The sequence below is a fragment of the Furipterus horrens genome, unplaced genomic scaffold (genome assembly GCF_987537825.1).
Source record: "Furipterus horrens unplaced genomic scaffold, mFurHor1.1.pri manual_scaffold_4, whole genome shotgun sequence".
NCBI lineage: Eukaryota > Metazoa > Chordata > Mammalia > Chiroptera > Furipteridae > Furipterus > Furipterus horrens.
In genome coordinates, this window is record NW_028327174.1 from 35595438 (window position 1) to 35615515 (window position 20078).

A 20078-nucleotide genomic window follows, 5' to 3' on the forward strand; every position below is an offset into this window, starting at 1 on the left:
GGGTTGACCGTGGCTGTGTGAGGGATGCTCAGGGCAGTGGCATCTGCAAGGCACTTGGCTTATCTTTTTTCTGTCTGGATGAGTATTTCTTCTTTATATCTTTGTTTGCTGGACTTCCATGCAGTTTGATTTTCTCAAAACTTCTGGTTGTTTCTAGTTTTGAGGTAGTTGTAGCCCTTCTTAGTTGTGGAGGGAGACGCAGCGTGTTTGTCTAGGCCTCCATCTTGGCCAGAAGTCACGTATAATCTAGGTTCGGTTTTTTAATTTATATTTTTATTTGATTGAACTTGCCCTATAAAATTACAAGTGTAAACAGTTACACATTTTTTTGTTTGTTTGTTTTTGTTTTTTGCTTTCTTTCTACTCTGTTGCAACTACTGCAAAATGAGGAACTGAGAAGAAATGAAAATATGGATAAACAGAAGGGGGGCGCATCATATCACAAAGATAAGTACCTTGGTCTAGAGGCTTTTAATGCCAAAGTCAATAATTTTTCCACAACATTATAATGGCATTCTGTCTACCACTATTTCCATTAGGGACCGCAGCAACTGGTTTCACACTGTAGATATATATACATTAGAACACGTGCAAGCCATGAGCTTGGAAAAGAATGGCGGTGAGTAAAAAAGCACTCTTTTTGTTTTTTTTTGTTTGTTTGTTTGTTTTTCAGAGGTGGAACCCCACTCTGTAGCAATTTCCCCCTCTCAGACTTAAGACCATTTATAATCTTATAAAGGACAATGGGTGAAGGTCTCATAAAAAGCACTCATTTTTAAGAGAAATTGATAAGATAACTATTCTTGTAGATTCTGTATGCCAGAAATTTTTTTAAAAGTATTTTTACCAGACATTCTGATACATACCCTAAACCACCACAGTAAAATCATGGGATGCTGTAAGAAAAAATTTAAGAAGAAAATAACAAAGGACTTAGCACTCAAAGTCTCCCAGAAGTTTATTTCATCCATAACAGGATAAAATAGTGAAAATTGTGAAACCAAATACTTTGTTTTAAAGGTGTGACAAACTATTTTTTAAAGCATATAAAAGCCAATGCAAACCTTTATTGAAGCTGATAGGTTTTGTTGTTGTTATTGTGACTGGCTTGGCTTCATGGGGAGTGCAGGTACACAAAACTTTCTCCACAGAGCTTGAAGATGGAAGAGAGTCTGGTTGTTTCATTTCCCTGTAGACTGGCATTACACCATTCTATTAATCCTTGTAAGCACTTAAAATTTGATATAAAGGATTAACAGGTATAAATCTTGGGAAGGTAAATGTATTGAATAAACAGAAGGCATTAAATTATTATGCCTCTCTGACCCACTTTCTTGTTTCTTTACCTAAAACAACACAGAAGCCATTGATGTTTTCTCCTTGCAGTGTTTTAATTACAGACCACATTTTCCCATCTCACAATTTGCTAAAGTTCTCAATTTGGCTTTCTCAGGAAATGAGGGAAAAGGCAAGAAATCAGTAATATGTAGAATTTCATTATCTGCAGAAATTTAGTGATTTGTAGTAAATAAGTCTAATCGATTGATGTGTCTGAAATTTCAATATATAGTTTACAAATATCTGAAGAGTTGTAAACTACAGAAAGCCTATATTTTTATTTTCGTCCATTTTTATATTTCACCATATATTTTTTATTTTCACCCAGTTGGATATAAGATCTTATCAACCAATTCATACTGAGGAAGTAACATTCACTTATTTCACAAATATTTATTAAACATCTGACACATGACAGGCAAAACTAGGCACTAGGACATGTGAGTAACTTCTAGAAAAAATCCTTGCTGTCATCAAATCTATAGTGATCCAGCACAGAGGACAGGTAAACAAGAAACAAAATAAAGAAATAAAGGGTGCTAAATTATAACGACAGATGTGCTTACAGAAGCACCTAACTTAGTTTAGGTAGGATGTGGAAAGCTGATAGGAGTCATGCCCCACAAATATCTCCCTTCTGGTATTTATAAGTACCTAAAATTATTCATTTATTTGTTTCCAGGATTACTGTCTGCTCCCATTAGCATGTAAGTTTCCTTAGGACATGTCTATTTTGTTCACTGCTGTACCTTCAGAGTCTAAACAAGGTCTGGCACACAACAAGTACTCAATAAATATCTACTGACTACATGACTAACTTGTAGGAAATAATGCTGGGAAGGTAGATAACAGCCTTCTAAGCTATGCTGAGATGTTTAGACTTTATTTCCCAACGGAAAGCATGGAATGGTTTTCAGTAGAAGAATACCATGATCTAATGGATAGTACCACACAAGCTTCATAGAGAAAATGAGTGGTACAGAAAAGGGAAGGCTTATGATCTTCAGTAAGGGAGCTACGAGTATACTCAAATGTGGGTCATAATTGATGGTGGCCTAAAGTTCATGATGGCAATGAGGATGGAGAGCAGTGGATAGATTCAAGAGATATTTAGGAAGTAGAATCAATAGGCCTTGGTGATTGGATGTGGTGCAGGGAGGGAGGGGATTAGTCAAGAATGATTCCAGGTCTGAATCATTGGATGGTTCGATGCTGTTACTATTCAGTAAGATAGGAAGCACTGGAACAAGAAGTTTTCTTGGGGAATATCAAGAATTCAGTTTTGAATATGCATAATTTGAGGCACTTGAATAACATCCAAGTAAAATTGTCCAATAGATGATTAAATGAGTCCAAAATTAAGAAGGGTATCTAGACTGAAGATATAAGTTGAACTTTTAGCTCAACACAAAGATTCAGTTGAATCCCAAGCTTGTTAGGAAGTTACCATCAGAACAGAACATTCTTTTTCCTTCCATTTTCATGACACTTAGCATGCCACACTTGCTAAGCATTAGCTGCTGATGATGGCAACTTCCCGGTGTCAGACCAGTCTTCAAGTTGAAGTGCCGAATGGCACTGACAGGGGACTGGCCTAATGCAGTTTCCAAACTGTTTCACAGCCGAAGGAGGTGAAAATCTCATTACCAAGCCATCTGTCCTGAGATTCTGCCCTAATTTCTAGGCCAGAGGAATTTGAATAATTTCAACAAAATTTAAATAGCACACACAGACCAGTAACTTCATTCACTATCATTTGCTATTAGCTCTGTCGCCTAGTTTCTCAGTTGAGCAAGGTGGCAGTATTAGCAAGTAAATACCCTAGATGTAGCCTTCTTTTCAGCAGAACAGAATACCAGAGGTCTTTCTATTAGGTATACTACACTTTGTTGCTAATGTTGGGTTTTCCCTCCTATTTCTGTGACCCACCTTTATTAAGGTATTCCTGGACAATAAAATTAAAAAATAAGAATAGCAATAAAATTAACCTAGTCGCCAATTTGAGTCTCTTGCTTGTTGCAGAGAAACTTTCTTGTATTCAAATCTTTCCCTACTTCTTTCTCTTCTTTATTCCATTCTTTCTTATTTCTCTTCCTTCCTCCACTTTATTTCTTTTTTCCTTGTTTAATCAAAGAACATGGGATATTGAATCAGGCAGAATTGGGTTTGACTCATATCTTTATCTTATTTTAATTAAATGCTCTGAATCTGTTTCCTAAGTTTTAAATAATAATACTAATATTGATGATTTAAAATATCACAGGGTCACTATCAGGGTTAGATGAGAAAATATATAGAATTGACTGCATAAAGATGGCTCACAGAGGGTAGTCTATAAATATAGTTTATATTCTCTTTCCATTCCCAATTTTCTCCATTAAGAGGGCTATTGGATCTCAGCCAATGAAACCTGTTAAGCATAGTTGAATTAGGTTCAGTGAGTGGTGGAAGAGAAAGCCAGATGGTAATGAGTTCAGAGGTGAGTGAAAAATAATGATTTATAGACATTTGTGATACAGTCACTCTTCCAAGAAGTGGAAGAGGGTAAATACTCGTAAAACAATGGAGTGATAATATGAAGAAGAATCAAAGTCAAGAAAATAATCTTTGTTGGTGATGGTTGGTTGTTTTTCTGGGATGGGAGGCTTGAGTATGCTCATACAAAGGGATAAGGAAACTGATGGAGAGGAGGAATATAAAAATGAGAGACACCAATAATAGAGAAAATACCTTAAGGAAATAGAATATAATAAATGTTCTTGTAGCTATAAAAACAAATTGCACAGTGAACACTAACTCTATGGGGAGTACAAGCAGGGCTTTGGAGACTTGGGCTCACTATGACTCAGGACTTCAATAGACTGTTATTATTAGCCACCAGTGTTCAGGGCTGAGAAGTATTGTAGGAGACCCTGCAGGTATGCCTTTTCCTAATGCCTGAAATGGCAATTGCTCATTCTATGTCAGGTGGTTAAGAGCTACGTACCTTAGCTAAGAGCCTATCTGAAGGAAGTACAGATCTCAGTTTGAATGTGAACTCCATCACTTATTTTTTGTATAATCTTGGGAATGTTTTTAAATTTTAGTTTCTTTAATTCTAAAATAAGAATAATGGCTCCTTCATAATAGAATTGGAGATAATGTAGTCCAAGTAATTAATAGCGATTAGCATATAGGAAATGATTTTCATCATGAAGTATTAGAGTACTGTCATTTGCCTATTTGGTTATTATTGAATAATTTGTTTTCATGAAACTTTGAGCACATTTAATAAAATGTGCTTGCAGAGATTTGAGCTAATGTCACTGTCACTGATTTTACCCCAGGGTGATCAAATGCAGAACTTGTCCAGGATTCCAAATGTGGCTTGAGCCAACAGAACTGTGACATTCCCTAAGGAAACCCAGGCCTTTAGTGCCACATACATGTGCAACAGAAACGTTACCCATAGTCTCGAGCTTCAACAAGAGAAAAGAGGACATTATCAGGACCCTTCCCTAGGACTTCGGCATCTATTCACCTATTTCTCTTTACTTTTAAATCAATATGATTCTTTCCTAATGTGATGGCAATTATGACACCAACAATAGCACAAAATACAAAAATTCTGAGGTGAAAAGAATATCTCATTCTGCTATTTATTTATGAACATTGTTATAATTATTGCTATTTAACAAGCATTGGACTTGGCCAGTGGTTTTAACTAGGCTGACCCATTAAGAAAAATTTTTAATGTAACAAACTCAAAATGTCTAAGGCTTAATTATGAATAGCTCAGTTTTTGTCTTGCCTTTTCTCAATCCTGAGTCCATATTTCACTAGAAAAGGCGGAATCTAACATGTAAGTCCTATCTATTATATGATTAAATTGAATAGTGAAGACTATTTTAAATGGCTTAAAGTAAGAGAGTAAAGGGAAAGGTCAGGAAAGGTCAAATTGAATGAATCTTCGATACCATACAGAAGCACCTCTCACACCTTTCATGTGCTTGTAAGTCAGCAGTAGATCTCGTTAAGTGGAGATTCTGATCCTGTAGACCTAGAGGGGGATTTGAGGTTTTACATTTCTAACAAACTTCAGGTTCCAAGGATGTTACTGGTCCTCCACCACATCCTGAGTAGTGAGGAAGAATCTACCAGTAATGAATGGGGAGGAACAGTGGTATGCGCCCTGCTGCTCAGCATAACGGAAAACATATGAAAACTCAAGCACCAGCCACCTGCCATCTGGATTCTCTCACCTTGTTAACATAACAGCTCTCGGCTGTTATGATGCTAATAACTGATTTATACCCATCTACCAGCAGAAAGTAAAAGCTCTGGAAACATATTTTTATCTGGAAACCCCATAGACATTGGTCTCATAGAAAAGTAACAATAATAAGGTGACATCATTTGCTGAGGTAACAGGGCAAAAACAAGACCAGGATCATAATTGGCTGACTGTCTTTATCAGAATTAAGTGAGTCCATATACCTGAAACTAATACAATATTCTATGTTGATTAGATCTCTAGAAAAAACAAATTAGGCCATTCCTTCACATATTCCAATGGTGAGTCTAAAGTAGAGTCTTTGGGAAAATTACAACAAATCTTATTGAGATATTCTTGTCTGGTGGGCCTATCAGTATGAAGTGGCTCCTCTCCACTTTCTCTAGAATAAAACAAATTCAGATTCACATTCAATTTCAATAGTTTTAATTATATACTAAGCAATTATTTTAGAAGGAAGAATTGAGAAAACCTTAAAGAAGTGGTGTGCTTTAATTACTTTTAGAATTATTTGCTTTGCTGAACACAACAAGAATTACAGTGGAAATCAATACTCTGATTTGTCTCTTTTTAAGTGTATCTATTTTTATTAGAATAGTGCTTTTTCTAAAAGCAGTCATCCTTTTTAGACAATGAAGGCTAACTAGGCCCAATTGCTTTCAACTGTGGTCAGAGGTAGCACACATTCTCTAATGACCTCAGAAAATACAATCAAAGGTATACTGGGGATGAGGATGCTTACTCACAGGTGAGCTATCACACATGGTTAAGCGTTTTATCTTTAACAGCCAAAGAGAATGTCAGAAGCCTCATTTTGGGGCTAGACAATAAGCATCCTGCCCTAAGCTTAGAGGAGTACACAGCACACCATTTCCGTTGTTGAGTGAGTGACGGCTCTAAGTATGATGGCTGACACTTTCACTAAACCAATATTCTTGGAAACAAGGCAATCTATAAACTCAGAGAAAAGGGTTTTGCTAGTTGGGTGTTTATATTTATATTTGCCACCTGGGGAAAATAATAGCTTTATTTTAGAACAAGTTTTATAATTAGAGTTATATCTGAAATTTTGCAATGGAGTACCAGATGCCTTTTTTTTCAGTTATTTCAGTTATGTTTTTCTGGATATCTTAATATAAAATGACTCTTGAGAGAAAGGATTTTGCAAATTTATCTTCTTAATCTGTACGCATCCTCTGGGCTAAAGAGTTCTTGCAATTGCTTCAGAAATGGAAACCGTGATTTATATTTCACTGGTATTTTTGAAGGCGCTGAAACACCACGGGACCTGTGTCCACTCATCCTCATTGCCCTGATAAGTAGGAAAGCACCCTGGGAGAGAGGCAAGCACAGGCTGTCACTGAGAAGCTGGGGTTCGTGTTCCCCATGAGAGCCATTCGTCCTGTCACTAACAAGACACCATATTTAAACTACCCAGACAAAAATAGATCTTCACTTGAGCTAGAAAAGCAGTGGAATGGACAAGTATTGAACTAGAAGTTGAAATATTTCATCCGTGTCTGTGAAAATGACTCCCTGAATGTAGGTAACCTTGGTCAGGTTAGTTCAGTTAAGCTGTAAAGAACTGGTCCACCTATCCTGTCAATCAAGTTGAGCAACCGCCTTTAAACTAATGATGAACATAGACAAAGAAAATGCAGCAAATTAACTTGAAGTTGATGTATCCGGTTTGATCACCACTGATGACATATGGATAGGAAGCAAAATATTGACTTAAAACACATTTGCCTTTTAAAAATAAGTGGTACGTTTTGAAACAAATAACCGTCTTCAATGAATAATGATTTGGGGACAGATGGAGAAGGTGAGGACATTTTGTACCCTCGTCTCTCCTTATGGGTCTTGGCCCTGGTCCTGTGGTTCCAACTCATTTGTCCTACTATTTCTAGGTCTGAGATCTGATTGAAGTAAATTTTACCTTCCCTGGAGTTTAATTTTTACTTCTTTGTTTTAATAAAACTGACTTATCCCTGTACATGATTCCTGGTATAGCCATTTTCTTTGTAATTACAATGCCATTAATAATTACCAGTTATTGAGCATGTATTAAATGACAAATACCCTAAGCAGATTATCTTAATAAAGCTACTCAAAAATCCTAAGAGGTAGCTATTATTCATCCCAATTAGAGATAAGAGAATTGAAGTCTAGAGATCTTCACCATTCAATTTAATTTTTTGAGGAAATTCCATACTGCTTTCCACAGTGGCTGCACCAATTTACATTCCCACCACTAGTGCACAAGAGTTCTCTTTCCTCCACATCCTCACCAACTCTTATTTCCTGTGTGCTTGATAATAGTCTTTCGAACAGGTGTGAGGTGATAGCTCATTGTGGTTTTAATTTGCATTTCCCTGATGATTAGTGATGTTAAGAATCTTTTCATGTGCCTGTTGTCCATCTGTATGCTTTCTTTAGATAAATGTCTATTCAGGTCATCCAGCCATTCAGATTGCTTATTTTCATATTTTTGTTTATTTATTTGTTTGCTATTGAGCAGTATGGTTTCTTTATATATTTTGAGTCTTAACACCTTATCAGATATATGTTTCTGCAAATATATATATAAATTGCAAATACTCAGTAGGTTGCCTTTTCATTTTGTTGATGGTTTCCTTTTCTGTGAAAAATAATTATTCTTTATGTGTAATAATTATAAATTTAAAAACAGTTTGTAGTAATATTTGGTGATAATTATATCACCTTCATATGTTCGGTGAATTTTAGCCAGCTCATGATCATAAAATGTCTCTCATTTTGTTATTTCAGTGAGTAACATGTTTTTAGTGGCTGAGAAAAGTATATTGGGGTAATCTTGGAGAAATTAACATAATATCTGAAGGAGGGTTAAGATGTTTGATCCCTAAAACAAACAACTCTATCTAGTCAATAGAGTTCTACCTACTACCTGTTGGGTCAATTGTAAAACAAATTTAAGTCAGATAGTTGTTTTATTGAATTAATTAGATTTCATATCTCTCTCTAATTATTTTATAACTTAGTAATTAAAAATCAATGTATGATACAGTTGCATCTGGACCCTTTGCAAATATTACATTATTATAAATGCAAATAATTGTTTTATACTACTTTCCATAATACCAGTTGTTCATGTATTCTGTGAAGAGCATGAGTACATCAACTCACACTTTTGAGCATTATTGCTCTCGTTTTTCCCCAATGCTGGGATTTCAGACCCAAGCTTAGCAATTTCTTGCTGCAGTTGTTCATTTGTTTCCTGTGTCTGTTACAGCATGACTTGATCATTGTTTAAATGCATTTGTGACTCGAGAAACTATGGGCAAGGGGGAAAAAAAAGGGAATGGGGCTGTGTTAAGCAATAATTCTCTGTTTTATAATAAAACAAGTCATTGAATGCCACAGCTGATTATGAAATGAACCCCATCAGGGTCTGAAAATTCCACCAGAGAATAAAGCATGATGGGAGTTTTCAAGTCAGTTCTAACTTCTTTTCTGCCTGCTGGATTTCTCTGTTAAAAGCTATATATTAAGTCATTTTTAACTTTTGGCAAGATTTTTTTTAAGTATCTGAATCTGCTGTATTTTATGACTTTTTATAGCCAATTTATATTTTAACAAGTTCATTCGTTTAAAAATTATAATGGATTATCTAATATATTTTCCTTTTACAAACTACATTTTTCCTCTTGAAGTAAAGCTTGTTTTGATTTTTTTCTTAATCTCAGTTTCTTTACAGGATGGTTCCATAAATATTCACAATGTATAAGTTTGAGTTACACATTTATTAAAAAGACCTTAGCCAACAATGGATCATGAATAATAATGATAATACACTGCTGGTTCTGCTTTAGGATTTTAATTAAAAGTCAGCACATAGTACTAAGAAGGCAGCATATAGATGATTTGTGAATTACAACATGCCAGTGTAAATTAAACTTGTAAATAATTGTTTCATCCTCCAAATATCTGAGTTTCACTGAATTCTGGGACGCATTAGGGTCCACTGGAATTCCTTACATAATGTACCTAGATTTATTTTCTCTGTTGTAAATTGGAAATGACAATACCACCAACTAATTTTATCGCAGAAAGAAACAAAACCTAAACCTAATTTTAATTTGTTGGGCATTCACCTAAGCATTTTCTGGAAATTCATATCTAAAGTAATACATACAGACCCAATTTGACAGTGTGATTTATTAAATTTCTATAAATCTCTGAAATATTTTCCGTTAAAAAGTACTACATATCCCTATCTATACCTATATTTATATCTATATCTACATTCTCTTCTCCAGCCCACCCATGCTCAAGTTGTGATACCTTCTCAGGCAATGAGATCTAGCCTTTCCAGCCAACACACTCTACTGTACATGTATTCCTGGCTAAAGAGTATTAGTGCACAATATTGCAAAAGGGCCCCTGCCCATTCCTAACTTGAATGGGTTCTAAAACATTGTTTACTGTGCTATGGCTCTTCTTTCTGCTATTTTTTTATATTATCATCAACAGTTTTAACCTGTAATATACAACAGAAAGAATGTAAGTGATACTTAGATCCAAAAAAAGATGTAAGGAGGGGAAGCAGACCACAAGGTCTCTTCAATGACTTAGGAATCAGAGAGTAAAGCAATTATTGAATTTTGAAAGTCCTTTGACCTTCATAAACATTACTGCAAGCATAAGGACCGACCAGCAAAAAGAGATCATGCGTGGTGATCATCTGGAGTGCAGACATCTCCTTGGGGCCGTCCTCCAAAGAACCCACATAGAAATGACCCTGCTGTTTCTATGAATTCATTCCCTAAATTAAACCAGGTGTGTTATATCCACAAGTTTTCTGGAAACATGTTCTCTTTTGGAAAGTAGTTTAAAAGATACAGCTCTTTGATGGAACCATAGGTGTTCAAGAAACTCTCTGATCTAATGAACAAAATAAATTGATGAACAAAATTGGACCAGAGGCATGGATACATGGAACAGACTGATAGATCTCAGAAGCACAGAGGTGGGGAGACTGGAAGAGATTAGCCAAAGAGCATATATGCATACATGCATAACCCATGGGCGCAGATAACAATGTGGTGAGGGGGAGGGGAAGTGGGAGCTGGTAGAGGAGGTCAAAGTTGGGGGGGGGGCAAATAGGAAAAATTTGTAATAGTGTCGACAATAAAAAACTTAAAATAAAGAAACTGTTTGCACCATCAGGCACACTATAGAGTGAAGAGATGATCCATATGTGGGAAAGAATAACAAGGGGGAAAGTAAGTTGAGAGAGAAAATAAATAATAAACTGATCTAAGTTTAAATCTCATGTCTTACGCCTATCTTGGCACACTTAGTACAGAATGTAAGCCATTCTTCCAAAGGAGAGAGTGACAGGCTTAGAATGGCAGAAGACGGTGGGTAAATCAGGCTCTATGGTTAATATATACAGTAAATGGTTAGTAAATGAATTCACAGATCGCTCACATCACCCGAGTAAAATTAGCCTCTAACTAGAAAGTGAAGGTCAATCTTGTTTTCCAGGTGGTAGACAAAATGTTATAAAAATTGTGCCAACAAAAAGATTCCACAGCAAGGATATACCTTACCACTTTTGATATTAAGCAAATAAAGATCATTCTAAGATATAATAGCTAAGTTATACATATATTCAAAAGAGAAGGGTTTTTTTTTTGCAGCTACTTACTTAGGGGAAAACTGAAAAACATAAAGGTCTTTCTTCCAAATTGTTAACCCTGATATGTCTTTTTTTTAGGTCCCCTTTACACAAACTGGCTCTATGGCAATCAAATTGACTCCTAGAAAATATGCTTTGCTTCCAAAATTTGAACCTGCCTCCCCAAACATTCAATTTTCATATTTTCTACAAACATTTTCACCTTCTCATTTCTATATCTCACAGATTGGGAGAGACAGCGTGTAACTCTTCCGTACTCCTCTTCCCTACCCTCATCTTTGCTACGCAAACATATATTGGGGCGGGGCGGGGGGGGGGGCTGGTTAAATATAAGAAATCGTCTTTACATCAAATAAATTGCAGAGTTTAACCTCTGTCGGTCATCTTAACTGCTCCTACTGAGTCCTCAGAGGTTGGAGGGTGGGGGTTGTGGGAGATGAGGCAAAAAAAGTGGGAAGCGGCCAGACTTGATGCATTCCTTCTCTTATATAAGCAGTGCCTGGGCTCACTGGCCAAGCTGGAGATACCTCAGTCAGAGAGATGCCGCCCTGCTGTTTTGAAACTTTCATTCCAAAGGCAGGAAAGCTAACACATAAACAAACAGTTATCAACTTGGAAATGTTATGAAAGAAACAAATGAGGGCAGCAAGACAACAATGGCTGTTGTGTATACCGGGGGGGGGGGGGGGGGGGGGTGGAGGCCTACTCTGGACACAATACTCAAAACCAAATGAGAAGGAGTTGGCTGGGGGAAGCCAGGGAAGCATTTACTGGGGGGAACAACCAGCACAACCGGCCCTGGGGTGGAAAGAGTCTGAGGGGCAATGAGAGTTTTGAGCAGAGACCCACAGCGACTGGCTCGCCACCGCAAAGATGACTGTGGTTGACTTCCAGAGAATAGACTACAGGACGCCAAGAGCAAACTTGGAGCAGCTGCGGCAGTTGTCTTGGTTAGAGAATTGGGCAGCTGTGACTAAGATGGGGCAGGGGAGATGGAGTGCAGAGATGCAGCTTGCTAATAGAGTGGGTGTGGGGATACAAGTAAAGGGAAGAATCATCAGTGACTCCCAGGTTCCAAACGTGAGCATTTGGATGGCCAGTGGTGGCACGCACTGGCATGAATAAGACCAGAGACCAGGAAACAGATTTGGGAGGAATGAGAGGGTGATTGAAATCAAGAATTCCATTTAATGCTCTTTTAATGGATTGATTCTAGATGGTGGCATTAGAAGTGGCAATAAGCAGAAATTCACCTACGAATAACCTCATCATTGATCCTGTTTGAGCCTTTTAATATCTGCTTTATAAAACAAAAAGATTATAAAACTAAATACTGTAATTATCCCTCTCAATCTGGTATGTCAGTAACCAAGTGAGCACTGCAATGAGTCTCACTTTATGCAAAACACATTTTGAGCTTCTCAGAGGAAAGTAGTGAACATGTGTGGAAGGCTCATTAATTTAAGTATACAGGAATGCATGCAGTAGTGCTAAAAATAAGAGTAGAGGTCTAAAAATAGTAGCACAGTTTCCTCCCCATAAAATGCTTTCTCTAACAGATTAACAAGTGGCATCGCTTTTGCTCATAAATCCTGGCCTACTTTAAGAATCTATTAGCATCAAAACAAACTCATGATACAGAAAGGTATCACTGCCTTATTTGGAGTCAAATCTTTTATACTTAGACTTGACATTTCCCCCATTTTCCTTGGACTTCTTTGTTATTAGAGTTGAGGAGACTCCCACAAGTTACACATGGACTTAATTAAAGTTCTGGACTAGAGGAAAAATTACTAATTGTACATGATTACTCATAGGAAGCTACACATGGCTCTTTGTGCTATATCAATTGTTTCACTGCACTTAAATTTCAATGTTTTATATGAAATAGTATATGGAGTAACAGTTATTGCCTGAACTTCATTGTTCCCTAATGCATCTATTAGTCAATTGTCAGAGATCTGAAGTGTTGAGAATATAGTTCATTACTGAATATCTTTAGAGAATGAGACTTCCCAGTCAGGTCAGTTTAATATACATTAAGAGAATGTGTATCATGTGTCAGAAACTCAGGATACAGAGTTAAGGTTGCATCATGTTTTCATAAACTGCTTTCAACTCCCACTTCTATTTTTTTTAATAGTAGCTAATATTTATAGAGCACTTAGTGTGTTCTAGTATGTGTTTTAAGTAGTTTCAAGAACTAACTCAGAGTCAGTTATTTTGCATACAAATTGTCCCACATGTGAGGAATAGGATGACCAATCTGTCCCAGTTTGCATGGGACAGCCTCAGTTGTTTTTGTAAATGAGGTGAAATTCACATGACAAAAAATTAACTTTCTTAAGGTATACAATTCAGTGGCATTTCATACATTCACAATGTTGTGTAATCGCAACCTCTATCTAATTTCAAAACATTTTTATAACCCCAAAAGGAACTCTCTAACTCCCTAAGTAGTAGCTTTCTCTATTCCACCTCTCCCAGGCACTAGCAACCACCAATCTACCTTCTGTCTCAATGGATTTACCTATTCCTGACACTTCACATAAATGGAATTATACAATATATGGCCTTTTGTGTTTGACTTCTTTGACTTGCATAATGTTTTTGAGGTTCATCAACATTGTGGCATGGATGAATACTCCATTTCTTATTTTAGCTGAATAATTCCATTGTATGTATATCTCACATTTATTTATTCATTGTCAGGGGATGGGCATTTGAGTGGTTTCCACCTTTTAGCTATTGTAAATAGTGCTTCTATGAATATTCACGTACAAGTATATGAGCACTTGTTTTAAATTCTCTGGGATATTCACCCAGGAGTGAAGTTGATGGATCTGGTAAATCTATATTTAACTTCTTGAGGAATTACCAACTGTTTTCCACAGTGAACATATCCTTTTACATTGCCATCAGCCATGTAAAAGTGTTCTGATTTCTCCAAATCTTTGTAAACACTTGTTAGTCTTCATTTGTTTGTGTGTGTATTTTTTAAGTATAGCCATCCTATTGGCTGTGAAATGGTATCTTTTTGTGTTTTGAGTTTCATTTCGCTAATGTTTAATGACGTCGAGCATCTTTTCAGGTGTTTGTTGGCCATTGTCTATCATCTTTGGAGAAATGTCTATTCAAGTGCTTTGTATACATTTTAATTGGTTTTTTTGTCTTTTATTGTTGAATTGTAAAAATTTTATGTATTCTGAATATTAGACCTTTATCTGACGTATGACTTAGAAATATATTTCTCCCATTGTGTAAACTGTCTCATCATTTTCTTGAAAATGTCCTTCAATAAACAAAAGTTTTAAATTTTGATGGAAAAAATATATCTACTTCTTCTTTTGCTGCTTTTGATGTCATATCTAGGAACACATTGCAAAATCCAAGATCACAAAGATTTAGGCTTATATTTTCTTCTAAGAGTTTTACAGGTCTAACTCATATATTAAGTAGTTGTTTTATTTTGCATTAACTTTTGTATATGGTGTGAGGGAGGGGTGTTTATTCAGTTGTCCTAGCACCATTTCTTGAAGAGTCTTTTTTTTCCCTACTTAATTGTCTTGGTATGCTTATCAAAATTAATTATACAGAGATGTATGGATTTATTTCTAGACTCTCAGTTCTACTCTACTTATCTATATAACAGGACTCAAATTCTCACTTCCTGAAGTGGAGATAATAAAAGCAGAGAGAAGTTCATATCAAAAATACACACAAATTAAACACACACACACATACACACACACACAGAGTTCCTACCATTGAGGGACTCAAATCAGGGATGCAAATCTCTTGAAGTCATACAAAATAGTTTTGTGTACGTACAGATCACATTTCCTATGGAGAATTATCCATAGTTTTTCTATGTTCCCCAAACTGTATATGACACAAACGAAAGGATAAGATTTCATGAAGGGAAGCGTTGCTCTCAAAGCTAGGTAAACTACCTTAGAGTATCCTGACAAGCTACTGAAACCAATGATCCTAGAAACTCATATCTAAAAGTTCTGATTCCATTGAATGGGAGTGGAGCTCATGTATTATGTGTTAATATGAGTCAATATATTTTTTAAAGCTCTCAACTTATTTTAATTGGCCAGTGTTAAGGAACCTTGGTCTAAAAGGAGAGTAATCATTATCATATAATAATATGGTCTATTATATATTGTATGGATCATTGCAGTCTAGTGTGATAAATGCCAAATACAGAAATTTTTAATAATTAATCTTTTTCCTTAAGTTATCACCAATTATAATCTGGATATTTCTGACATTATATAAAGACTTAGAGAAAATTTAAGAGACCCTTTAACCATAATCCCTGTATCTTCTTTATTTGCTCTATTGGTTTATGAAAACAACCTCAAAATAACTTGTTAATAAGCCGGATTTGACTGTAACCTTATGAGAAACCCTGAGCCAAGGCCACCAACTAAGATGCTCCTGGGTTCCTGATCCTCAGAAATTAGATGATGTAATAGGTGTTGTTGCAAGTGACGAAGTTCTGGGGTTATTTGTTATACAGCAATAGATAACAATCCAAATGGTAAATAAATATCCAAACACTTTATTAAAAATAAGCACCCTCTCCATGGGTGCTCTCATGTGTAGAAGACACAATGGTTGGTCCGGGGGTTAGGAACTTGGATTCTCTTTGAGCCATGTCACTTGTTTAGGGAAATGAGAATAAAAATGCTTGTCTCCTTGGCCAGAATTGCATCACATGTCCATTCCTAGAGCAACAGTGACTCATCCCTCTTGGCTCAAGCTAGGGTTGTCATTAAAGTGTATGTCCAGATAGAAGAAAGTGGATACATATACAACATTAGGGTCTGTTTGGGGAAAAGTTACATGTTTTTGAGTGATCAGCAAAAACCTTCTCCTACCATCATATACAGTACAGTACTAACACAATGACCTTAAACAAAGAGCCTAACCAAGCCTCCTAGAACAGAAATAGCTGGAGACTTGAATGCTTCAGTGGGATAAGTAAATAAAAGAAAAATATATAAAAATAAAAATATATTGCATACCAAAGACATATAATTTTTAAGTATATTTTATTGATTATGTTGTTACAGTAGTTACAATTTTTTCCCCTTTGCTCCCCTCTGCCCAGTACCCCCCTTCACTCCAGCAATCTCACCCCCTTAGTTCATGTCCATGGGTCATGCATATAAGTTCTTTGCCTTCACCCTTTTCTATATTATTCTTAACTTCCCCCTGTCTATTTTGTACTAACCAACTATGCTTCTTTGTCCCTGCACTATTTCCCCATCTCTTCCCCTGACCCCTCCAAGCTGATAACCCTCCAAATGGTCCCCATACCTAGGATTCTGTTCCTATTCTGGTTTGCTTAGTTGGATTTTGTTTTTATTTTTTAGATTCAATTGTTGATAGCTGTGAGTCTGTTGTCATTTTAGTGTTCATAGTTTGATCTTTTTCTTAAGTAAGTCCCTTTGACATTTCATATAATGGCTTGGTGATAATTAACTCTTTTAGCTTTACCTTGTCTGGAAAGCACTTCATCTGCCCTTCCATTCTAAATGATAGCTTTGCTGGTTAGAGTAATCTTGGTTGTAGGCCTTGCTTTTCATCACATTGAATACTTCTTGCCAGTCCCTTCTTGCCTGCAAAGTTTCTTTTGAGAAATCAGCTGAAAGTCTTATAGGCACCCTTTGTAGGTAACTGTCTGTTTCTCTCTTGCTGCTTTTAGGATTCTCTATCTTTCACCTTTGGAATTTTAATCATGATGTGTCTTGGTGTGGTCCTCTCTGGGTCCAGCTCACCTGGGTCTCTCCGTGCTTCCTGGACTTGTATGTCTATTTCCCTCACCAATTTTGGGAAGTTCTCCTTCATTATTTTTTCACATAAGTTTTCAATTTCTTGCTCTTCCTCTTCTCCTTCTGGCACCCCCATGATTCAGATATTGGCATGTTTAAAGTTGTCACAGAGGTTCCTAAGCCTCTCCTCATTTTTTTCAATTCTTGTTTCCTCATTCTGTACTGGTTGACTGTTTTTTTCTTTCTTATGTTCCAAATCATTGATTTGAACCCTGGTTTTCTTCCCTTCACCATCGGTTTTGTGTGAATTTTCCTTCATTTCACTTAGCATAGTCCTCACCTCTTCTCTTATGCATTTGCCGTACTCAAGCATATCTGTGAAGCCTGTGAGCATCTTTATCACCAGTGTTTGGAGTTCTGCATATGTTAGATTGTCTATCTCCTCATCTGTTAAGTTGGCTATCACCTAGTCGCTTAGTTCTCCCACTGGAACCTTAATCCATTCCCCCTTTTGGTCCATACTTTTCTGTCTCCTCATTCTGACAGGCTCCTGTGTTTGTTTGCCTCTGTGTCTTAGGAAGATCTGTTGCTCCTATTATGTTGTAAGGGGTGGAGCCTTAGGGATTCATCAGTACAGGGTGACCTATTTCACGATGTTGTGGCACTGTATGTGGGGGAGGGGTCTGAGAGGGAACAATGCTGCTTGCTCAGCACTCGCCCCTTCTCCAGGCACTTCTCCCACTTCCATATGGGACTGGCGCCTCTCTAGCTGTTGCCCTGGCCATCATTCCCAGAGTGGATGGGTCTGCGGATGTTCTAGGACCATGGGGGCTCTTTAAACAAGTGGACTCTGAAGAGAGACCAGCAATTTCTGTCTCTGCCTCAACCCTCACTTGTTTGCACAGTCAGAAGCAATGAGGCTTGATCTTCCCCAGTGCTGGAACAGTGAGCTTCGAGGTCTGGTAATGAGCTGGGAACGCTCCCCAGGTGTCTCTCCTGACTTTTTAAAACCTGTAACTATGCTTTCCACCGCTGCTGCTGCCACCACTACACCACATCCTCTCTGCCCTTGTTCTGCCACTCCTACCTGTCTGGATGAGTATTTCTTCTTTACATCTTTGTTTGTTGGTCCTCCATGCAGTTTGATTTTCTGGAACTTCTAGTTGTTTCTAGTTTTGAGGTAGTTGTATTCCTTCTTAGTTGTGAAGGGAGATGCAATGTCTGTCTATGCCTCCATCTTGGCCAGAAGCCAAAGACATATGATTTTGATGTAGCCTCCAAAACTATTCTGCGTTTGTCATAAGAATTAGACTAGAAGATTTGGCCATCCCTATTGGAACCATCTATGGCAACAACAGGAATGAATCATGATGTAAATGTGTTGGTATGTACTACAGGAAATTAATAATATCTAAAATATCATCTAATCAGAAAAATATATGTATTTTTTTAGAAGTTGAAATGTCTACTTAGCACATCTAAGAGTAATGTAGAGGTTTAACTAGGATATCTTTGGTTCCTATTCAATGGGTAACATGATTGAGAATGATTTTCTTATGCCAAGAAATAGACACATAAAAAAGATAGGGTTATAAATTCTTACTTTCTTCAGCAATTGAACAAATATTGAAACAGCAGAGGACAGTTTCCTATAGAAAGAACAGAAAGAAAATTATAGGACAGTTTTATCAAGCACTTAAGATCTTCAATTTTTATATATATCCAAGTTTGCTGAATAAGTACTTGAAGCCCATATTTTTAAATAGCATATTTGTCTGTACCACAAATGGTATTCTATCTATCTTTTTTCCAAAGCCAGTGAAGAGTTACTGGAATCCACTGTCTCTTTGTATAACCAGCCTTATACAATATAATATGGGTTAAAAACCACCACAACAATAATAACACTGATAGGATTTATATGACATAGTGAAAAAGAGATCATTGGAGTGTATTATTTTATAACTTCTCTTAGGTTATTTAGTAGCTCCTCACAGGTAATTTACTTTGGAAACAAGAGTTGGTTTTAACCTCTCCACTAGGTCCTGGCTTGATTCAAATTACTGTTCACAGTTGAAGTCATATAGAACATGGGGTGAGGAATTGTGGATAATACAACAAAAATAAGTGAGCTCTTGCAAATATTAAAGTATCACAGTATGAGATTCTGGAAGTTTTTAATTCTAAGTTCTCAGTCTATCTTCTTGCTAGGCAAAACTTGAATGATCTACTTAGGCTAGTTTCACATAACTTTATTAAAAGACTAGCATGTTTCTATGATGTCATATATCCTGATTGTTTTTATTTATAGACATAAAAATATAGCTATTTTATTTTATTTTTAGTTGTAAGACTACTTGAGTTAGAATCCTAGACACACCAGTCACTCGTTATTTAATCACTTTGTGCCTCCGTTTCCTTGCCTGTGCATGTTTGTTTGAAATCTGAAAAATGAGGATAATATGATCTACTTTATATCTCTGGTTGCTGTGGGAACTGAATGAGTTAATACATGTAAAGTACGTAGAACCATGCCAGGCATAAATAGCAACCAAATTTCTAAGAAAAAAAGTAAACATGTATGTATTTCCTCACCTCTAACATTTTTGTGCAAAAGGCTTTGTTTGTTTTGTTTTAAGCATTGGCTACTATGATTTCTAATCTCAGCATAACCATCTTATTTAACAGAACATGAGAAGTTCACGGATTTATGGGTTCTGAGTATTTCATACACAGGCCTCTGTTTTACACTCTTAACTTATTATGACAATGACTCAAAGTATCACTGCCATCCAACTTTGCTAACTACTTCTACCAAATGACTTAGTTTTCTGTGTCCAGCTCATGGGAAACAGATGTTAAAGTGAATAAATAACACCATAACAATTTCCTCTAATTAGCACCTTTGTGAGTAAACTGAACAAGAAGACTAAGCCATCCTAGAAACTAAATTACCCTCTCATCTGTGGGCGAACCTTCCAGCGCAACAGGA